Consider the following 10,170-nt stretch of genomic DNA (forward strand, 5'->3'; position numbering starts at 1 on the left):
ATATTTTGAAAATAAGTCAATTTCAAATTATCTCGATAGCTACGATCAACATAAAAATAGCCTCAATTTTCTAATTTTAAAGTTAGAAATTACTCTCGTTTCACGATTAATTTTTACAATTAACATTATTATAACATATTTCTGTGGATAAGAACTCATTATTAGACGATATGCTCGTAAAATATTGTTGACATTTTTTGAAACCCGTCAGCCTTCTTTGCTAAATCTGTGAAAACGGGTAACAGAGTGGTTGAAATCTGTCTGGTTTTTAAATTCCAACCCTGCTGAGGATGATGAGTGATGTCTTTTGTAAAAGCTTTATGAGAGCAAGGGACCATACCTGGATTTGAGATTATTCTGTGGCCTGCATATCTGGTCTGATGAGTGATGTCTTTTGTAAAAGCTTGATGATAGCAAGGGACAATACTTAGATTTGAGATAATTCTGGGCCCACATATCTGATCTGAGGATGGTGAATAATGCTTTTTCTAAAAGCTTGAAAGTACCTGCTTCTCGTCTGTTCTTGAAACGTTACGTCGGTATCACTGTCACCACGTCAGAGATTTGGTACACATTATATTCCCAATAAAAGATAGGGTTTCAGTGGTCTGGCCGTCACCACGTTAGATAGTTGGTACCCATCAGATTCCAAATACATATAAGCAAATACTAACCAGCGGTATATTCCTATGTCTATGTTACAATCTATTGATTTTAGATAAACATTGAAGCTATCTGATCTTCACTCTGGTTACGCATGCTATCTTTAATTGTAATAGTTGAATCTTCAATGACAGATTTTGGACTTATACACATCAACGTGTACCTAAAAGAATCTAACAAATTAACGATGTTAAACATGTATTTAAAAACCTAAGTGAGTATAAGTTATGTGATGGAACATTATTAAATATGTATTTAAAAACTTAAGTGAATGTAGGTTATGTGATGGAAACATCATGTTATCTTACTCTTTACTTAAATTAAAATCTCATGCTATAACATTTTTACGTAATAAGAGTATCTACCTTAATTGTTAGAAATATCAGATAAATATTATAAATAAACATCAAAACTACAGTATTTTTTCAATTCCGTGCGGTTAAAAGTTGTAAAGACTATATAAATAATTTTGTGGCCATTTCAATTGCATGTGACACGACCGTCTTTACAAGCTTTGTATGAGTTTTCCATTTTCCTTATTTTCATTCGATATCCCTTACTCCCTTCTTTTTAATAAACTTTTCTATTACTATTTGGAACTTTTTCTTATTTTTATTAAATGAATTTTATATTATAGAAAGAAAGAATATGATATGGGAAATAATGTAGTTGAGGGTAATTAATGGTAAATTATTTATCCCATTTGATAGTATAATATAATAAACACTATATATGTGTGTTTTTTGTGGTGCTTATGGTTTAGATATATATTAAATAATATTTTTCGGGATTATTAAGCAAAGTCTTGAGTTTAGTTGTCCATAATTTGCTTATTTAATTAAGAAACATTAATATTATAATCAAAAAACAATATTGTCAATTCTGGATGGTTATATATGGGGCAAGTTTAAAGCTTGAAAGAACTCTTATGGTTTCATCTATTAAATATGAAAAATTGGATGTTATTAAATGTTATGAAAAAATGAATGTTATCTAAATGTCATAAACCAAAATTCATTTCACAAATGGAAAAACTAGAAAAGGGAAAGTGTGCTTCATTATCATTTCAAGTTTTACTCCAATATAAATATGAACCTAATTTTCCAAAAAGGTAACATACTTCATACTATCTCTAGCTCCTACTAATGTAAAAAATAGGGTAGTTACTAAGTTGACCCAATTTCCAAGGTTCCATTTATGGAAATGGGGTTTAATTTTTTTTTTCTTTTCCAAACTCCTCAAAACTTAAAATGGGCAACGCCATTGTGTTTTTCTCATTGAGACATTTCAAATGATATAAATTGTATCTTGATCCGACCTTGAAATCAAAAACTAGGAGCCTTCAAAGATTTGGCAAATAGTCACGTGCCATGTCACCAAGACTAGCCATGTGGCTCCTACGTGGTCCTCACATGGAGCCCACATGTCTCTCTAAGTCACAACATTATTTATCGTCGACTTTTTCATGTCCTTTCCATACTCGCAAGACTTGCGTTTTCCATGGTCCACTTCATATATATATATATATATATATATATATATATATATATATATATATATATATATAATTTTTGGGGTTCATCCAACAGTGAAGGCTCCCTAATACATCCACCAGCCCAGATTTCCTCTAGGACTCATTAGTGGAATTTTGAGGTTTAAAATAGGCCTCCAAAGGAAATTATAAAATAATAGTGGAAAAAATAAAATAAGATTAGATTACATCATTAGATGTTAGAGGGAAAAAAGAAAAAACTATTTTTTCAACTTATCTCCCTATGTGTTTGCTCAAATTTCGAACGGAAATATTTGTTAGATGCATAATTTGATTCCTCATCCAAGGAGTACCCATGTTGCAGACTTTTGATGGACCCTGCTTCATGTATTTCTCATTTTTCGTGTAGCAGTGTCCATCGAAAGTATACAACATGGGTATTCCTTGGTTAAGGAATTAAATTTTGCATCCAACGAGTACTCCCACTCGAAATTTGAGTAAAAACTTAGAGAGATAAGTTGAAAATACAAGTTGAAATAGGACTTTTATTATTTTATTATTTTTTAATCCTTTTACTTTTTTTACTCCAAAAATGGTGAATCATCCTCCATGGTTGACATCATCATTTTGAATCCTATTGGTTCTTATAAATTTTATTTTGGTTGTACATTTTTCTTAGGAGACCCATTTTAGTCCTCAAAATTTCAATAATGTATGTCTCCAACTCCCACGCGTTGTCAAAATTGAACTTATATATGTATGTATATATATCCTTGCTCGAGCCTCCAAAGTAATAACTTATGTGAGTATGTTGGTGACCCAACTAGCTATTCCTACTAAGATTTTTCACTGCCTCAACCCTTCTCAACTTTATATATATGAAAACAGGGATATCCCTCCCGAGCTTCTAGAATATAAAACAAGGCCTCATGGCCGAATTATTTTAACATAGGCATTCAAGTTCTTTTTGTTAGAGATTTTCTTTCTTTTTCTTTTCCACACACAAGTATTTAAACAATTTATAGGCTCAAAATAAACATAAGAATAGTCCATTCTTTAGGAAGTTAATAAGGGAATCATCCTCTCATTTCTACACAAGAAAGAGGGTGTTCCATGTTGTGCTTTAGAGCCATTAAACCCATAATGCACTCCATAAACAGTAAATAAAAAACTTCAGAAATTTAACCCTTTTTTTTCTGAATATGTCTACTCCTATATTAATACAAAAATATTTTACACCGAGGTCATGGCCTCATGAAAGCTAGCCTGGAGAATCGGCATGTTTACAAGCATAACTTATCAGTGTTCAATGAGAACCCGACTGAGTGTTGCCTTGAAGGACTGTCAGGAACCTGACCTTGACTAATGCAAAAAATCAAAAAAACCCCATTGTTGTACATGGAACTGAAAATAGAACAGGGGCCATATGACAACAGTAACAGGAAAACTAGACCATGACTAATGAACCGAGAAACACTGCTTGAAACACAAATCTGAGTACTAACTTCAAAAGCCTATGAGACTGCAATCGAGGCTAGAGACCAGAAGCTGGCAGAGTGCCTCCCTCGTGGTAGAAACTGGCGATTAGAACTGGAGCACTCATCATGACTATAAGGCAGGTGCTAAGTGAAAAACCTCGAGCTCACTGAATTTCCAAAAAACCAAATAGCACAGACCTGTTTAAACACCATGGGAGGGATCGGGCCGCTCTTCGATGATGCGGAATCCAAACTGGTAATCATCTTCGTCCTCAGAGGGGTGGCCCTCTCTGCATGTAGAGCCTCCAACTATAGATACGCTCGGGCCTACCTGATCCTTCATGATTTGGGAAGCCGTGCTTTTGCCTGAGCCTAAAGCCTTGCTCGGCTCATAGTTCATCTGGATTGTGCCATGTCTGTCTTCCGCCGGCCTTTCCGTCGTCGCCCCAAGGGAACCTGCAGCCTGACCATAATTGATCTCTTTGAGCTCTATGGTAACAAAGGCCATGAAGGAGAGATTTCCGTGACTACAGGGGAACTGTAGCCGAGTGGAGTTAGAATTGAAGGGGCTCACTGCCAAATTGTGCAGGCCTTTGCCCCTGCCCCGTCCACTTCTTGTAGCCGGATACGATCCATGCTAAAGTCCGAACATAAAGTTGAAGAATCCATCGTGGAGGAGGTTACCTAGCGGCCTATTTGCCCCCTGGAGCTACCTCTCCTGTTGCTCATCCTCTGACGAAGTTACGGCGTAGCCGGCAGACCAAGATGTTCCGGGTAGTTTGAAAGACCATGGAGGCAGAAAAGGTTTAGCACAGGCCTGGCATCAACAACCAGAAGGCCAAGATGGAGAGCAGAGACTAAGATGCCGACGAGATTGCAGATGAGGCAGGGAGGGGCCTGTGGACTCAGCCAGCAATTCGCCCAATGAACCAGGGCCTAGAGTATCCCTGGAAAGGTTTGTGGATGAACCTCGACTGCTGCAAATGAGGGTCTTAAGCGAAGAGGAGAAACATGAATGCGGCAAGTTGAGGGCGCCATGCTCAGGAGATAAACCAGCGGAGGAGGAGGGACAGGCTGCATTAATGCAGCATTAATCTTTAACGCAGGGGAATTGATGATTGGTGCCGTGGGAGATCGAAGGGCGGTGGAGATGAGCCATGCGCCCGCCTAAGCTGCCGCCCACGTACCTATACCATAATCATACACCCAGATCTGGGACAGAAATTTAACCCTTAGATATATGAAAAAAAATCATAAAAATAAATAAAAGCACCCATGAATTTCATTTAACAAGTTCATGCACCAACATTACATGGCCATGCAACATCATTCAAAGCTACACATCAATCTCCATTGAGAAATCCTTCAATTTCATAGCCCTCAACTCATACCATCTTATTTACAATACAGAAAAGGGAAAACTAAAGGTGAGACTTCAATTTTCCACCCAACCATAGACCTATTGTAGCTAGAATCACTTATAGCAATCACCCCTGAGCATGTTCCATGATCTAAGGGGAAATTCCTTTTAGCAAATTTAGAAGGAAGCCATAGTTGAATTTCATTTAACAAGTTCATGCACCAACATTACATGGCCATGCAACATCATTCAAAGCTACACATCAATCTCCATTGAGAAATTCTTCAATTTCATAGCCCTCAACTCATAACATCTTATGTATAATACAGAAAAGGGAAAACTAAAGGTGAGACTTCAATTTTCCACCCAACCATAGACCTATTGTAGCTAGAATCCTTATAGCGATCACCCCTGAGCATGTTCCATGATCTAAAGGGAAATACCTTTTAGTAGATTTAGAAGGAAGCCATAGTTTGCCCACAAAGGACAAGAAATAATACAACATTGTGTGGTTTATCATTTAGTCAAGCACAACATATTTCACAACATTGGGTGGTTTATTAGTTGTTTCAAGCACTCTAAGAGTGGTTTATTAACCCATAGCAAGCACCCAGGGCGGCTTATCAACTCTCTCTCAACAAGCACCCATATGCATGTGGTTTATCATACCTAGCTAGCACCCTAAGTGGTTTCTTAGCCAATCCTTAGAAAGAAGTCATCCCCATTTCCTCTTGATCCTCTTGCACTTCTGGTCAAAATTTTTTTCTTCAGAGAATCACATTCCTCAACTCATAGCTCTTTCTAGCTTTACTCATGGTATTCACCACGAAGAGGTCCAACCCCTACATTGTTGTACATTTTCCTTTTTATTATTTCTTCAGTGTGTCTCTCCATGTTCCTCTTAGACACTTTTTCTTTTTATTATTATTTGCACCATAAAATTAACTAATGGTGTTAGCTAACCCACCTAAGTTTTTCTTTCCTCTTCCCTCTTAGATCATGGATTTGTGGTCCCACTCTTTAGTTCATTAGATAGAGATATATTCATTTATAATATCAAGTAACATTGCATTACAAAAATCAGGGGGAAAGCATACTAGGGGTGTCACAAACCCCACCTCCTTCAAAGGAACATCATCTTCGATGTTTTTACTAGTGAATAACAAACAAAAATGAACTTTAAATACAACTCATACATCTCCTTATTCGACAATCAAAAGATGGGTATTGCACCCTTATTTTATCATCCATATCCTAAGTGGCTTCATGAGGTCCAAAGTGCTCCCATTGCAGCTTGGCCGACTCTATTGTTCTATCGTGAAGCATGATATTCCTTCAATCTAGGATGAATAGCAGTTATGGTTGGAACTCACTCGAGAAATTTTGAGGTAAAAAATGAGTCTTGAAACAAAAATGTACAACAAAAATCAACTTTATAAGAGCCAATAAGATTCAATATGATGATGTCAACCACGGGGGATGATTTACCATTTTTTGAGGATAAAGGCAAAAATATAAAATTAAAAAATAAAAGACTACCTTTTCAACTCATAATTTCAACTTATCTCTCTATGATTTTACTCAAATTTCGAGCGGGCGCACTCGTTGGATGCAAAATTTTATTTTTTTCCAAGAAGTACTCATGTTGCATACTTTCAATGGACCTACTACACAAAAAATGTTAAACACATGAAAAAACGTAATTGAAATCTTATTTTATTATTTCCACTATTATTTTATAATATTCCTTAGGAAGCCCATTTTAGACGTCAAAATTTCTCTAATGCTCTCTCTGGCTCCACCTGTATCATAGACTAATCAACAACCTGATTAGTGTCATGAACATATTTCTTAAGCAAGGAAACCTAAAAAACATTGTGTACTTTTGTTGTGGGTGGTAAGGCCAATCTATAGGCCACTAGCCCCACTCTCTCTAAAATATGGAATGGTCTACTATATCTAGGTGCCAACTTGGCACATGAGCCCATTTTTAATGAGATTTTCTTTGGTTTAATATGGAGATAAACATGCTCTCCCACTTGAAATTCTTTATGTAGTCTCTACTAGTCTACATAACTTTTCTTCCTATCTTAGGAGGCCTTTAATTTTACCTGATCTTGATCATCTCCTACTCCATTTCTTTTAAAAAATCTTGTCCAACAAATACTCTATTTATTGGATCATCCTAGTTGATAGGGGTGTTGCATTTCATTTCATAACATGCCTCAAAGGGACTCATTTCCAATGAATCTTGATAGCCATTCTTGTATGCAAGTTCTATTAGTGGAAGGTAGTGTTGTCACTTTCTCAATGGATGCCTCACATACATCATCAACATAGCTTCCAATATTATATTTAGTCTTTTTTTTTTACCATCGGTTTGAGGGTGATAGGTTGTGCTAAATGCTAGCTTGGTTCCAAAACTAGCAACCAGTGACTTCCAAAATTTGCAGGTAAACTTGACATCTCTATCTACTATTATCCTTTTGGGTACTCCATGCAACTCGATTATGTATTTCATGAAGATCTCGGCTATATGTATTACTTTATGAGTATACTTTACGACTATGAAGTGAGTTTCCTTTTTCAACTTATCCATTGCCACCATGATAACATCATGTTGCCTTGATGTAGGAGCATCCAAAAAATTAGTAAGAATGAGTTCTAGAAGGAGCAACTATAAAGAAAGCAGAATAACATTTATTTTGTAAATGATTAAAATCTTGAAAAATCACGTTAGGAGAAATATCAGGAATTCATTGAGAGCTTTGTCAAGAAGATCATGTAGAGAGCTTTGTGGAGAAGATCATGTTGAGAGCTTTGTGGAGAAGATTGTAGTATTGAAATAATCAATGATATTGTATTTTTCTATTATAAGTTGTAAAACTTAGTCTGTATGAAGGGAGACCATTGAATGATGGACAAACCCGTCAGGGTACCATGTAATAGTATAATGATTAAATTAATTTTGATGCCTAGTTTATGTAATTTTATTTGTGGGCATGGTGATTTGATGTGTTGAATTTGTTTGATGAATTAACGTTGCGTTGTAGCTCAATTTTTCATATTCCAATTTCTAAAAGTTGCTCAAACAAGCTCCATCCAAAATCACATTCATGGGAACAAGACGACAATGGTTTTCAGTATAAATTGAATGGTTTTCATGGCCCTAGTTATGCTTCTTTTGGTTTAAAAATAAAAAAGTTAGTTGATTTGATGCGTTGAATTTGTTTGGTGAATTAACTTTGTGTTGTAGCTCAATTTTTCACATTCCAATTTCTAAAAGTTGCTCAAACAAGCTCCAACCAAAATCACATTCATGGGAACAAGTTGCTCAAACAAGCTCCAACCAAAATCACATTCATGGGAACAAGATAACGATGGTTTTTAGTATAAATTGAATGGTTTTCATGGCCCTAGTTATGCTTCTTTTTGTTTAAAAATAAAAAATTAGTTGATTTGATGCCCTGAATTTGTTTAATAAATTAATGTTGTGTTGTAGCTGAATTTTCACATTCCGATTTCTAAAAATTGCTCAAGTAAGCTCCAACCAAAATCACATTCATGAGAACAAGACAATGATGGTTTTCGGTGTAAATTGAATGGTTTTCATGGTTCTAGTTATCACATTCATGAGAACAAGACAATGATGGTTTTCAGTGTAAATTGAATGGTTTTCATGGCCTAGTTATAGTGCTTTTTTTTTTTTTTTAATAAAAAATTAATTTTGGACTAAAAGAGGCTTCGTTCTGAAGAAAATGATTTTTTTTATAAAAATCTTAAAGTCTCGATTTATAATATTGGAAAATTATTTTTGATTTTCTGCTCTCCATTTATAATATATTTTTTGTTTAAAAATAAAAAAATTAATGTTGGCCTCAAAGAGGCTTCGTAAGTGATTTTCTGCTCATTATTTTTGTATAAAGATTTCCAAGTCACTCTCGATTTATAATATAGGAAAATTATTTTCGATTTTCTGCTCTCCATTTATAATATAGGAAAATTAATTTTTATTATAATATAGGAAAATTATTTTAGGAAAATTAATTTTTATTATAATATAGGAAAATTATTTTTTATAAAAATGTCCAGGTCACTCTCGATTTATAATATAGAAAAACAATTTTTATAAAAATCTCCAAGTCAGAAAAGGAGAAACCCACCAGGAATTCGATAGAAGTGCTCAACACGTCGATTTAAGTTACAAACAACGGGGGCATATAAGATACGAAGATCTATCTTTTACCAATGTGGGATATTTCGATCTGTCCTTAAGAATAAGAAACTATTATGCAAGGGATCCATTAAAACTATTATACAAGGGATCCATTAAAAGCACTCATGACCAAGGGAGATTCCTATTGCTTGTTCCAAAGCTCGTAACTACCAATGAATTTCTAATCATGAAACAATCTCATGGAGAAAGCTTGTCATATGTAAGATATTGAATTCTCCCATTTTAAAATATGGGATATTTAGATCTTCCAAGCCGCGCCTACTGCATCCAGAAAGACCAAAGTAGCCCCACCCATTACTTAAATATACAAAATATTAATAATGAAAATGACTTCCTACTTACAGAGCCTAACAAAGGCTGCCTTCGGCTCTTGCACTTCTATGGTGAAAGCAACTAGGAAGGACAAAACTCACAATCTCACTTCACAAAAAGTTAAACACCACGTTATACGAAAATTTCATGGTAAAATACCCAAAATCCAGGGGCAACCCTGTCCTGTTTTGGATGTAATCCGTGCAGTGGATTCGAATATTCTGACTCTAAGGGGCGGGCATGTCGGTATGAGGATTCAACCTTTACACATTGATGAATAATAATACAGCAAGGTAGAGCATGCCGAATATACTATACTCATGTATTGGTCGATACATTGTTTTGAAGCAATATCTAAAAATGATTGCGAGAAATTGGATGGAGTGCACAGTGGTCGAATCAAAGAGATGGAAGTGGAATGCGTCCACTATGCTTATACCTAATTATAAGGAGACAACCAGCAGCTCAAAAGAAAATTGGCAGAGGCGCTTGTCCTTATGCAAAACATTGAAGAGAAAACATTCAATCGATAAGGAGATAAAGAAGCACTTCTGATTAAAATCGCAGAAAGTACTCTTATATAAACATGTTGATTTGTTGGAAACAGAAAGAAAAGGCCTGAAATACT

The sequence above is a fragment of the Pinus tabuliformis genome, chromosome 1_2, assembly GCF_031772625.1.
Source record: "Pinus tabuliformis cultivar Carrire ecotype Pingquan chromosome 1_2, CPIR1, whole genome shotgun sequence".
In the NCBI taxonomy this organism is placed as follows: domain Eukaryota; kingdom Viridiplantae; phylum Streptophyta; class Pinopsida; order Pinales; family Pinaceae; genus Pinus; species Pinus tabuliformis.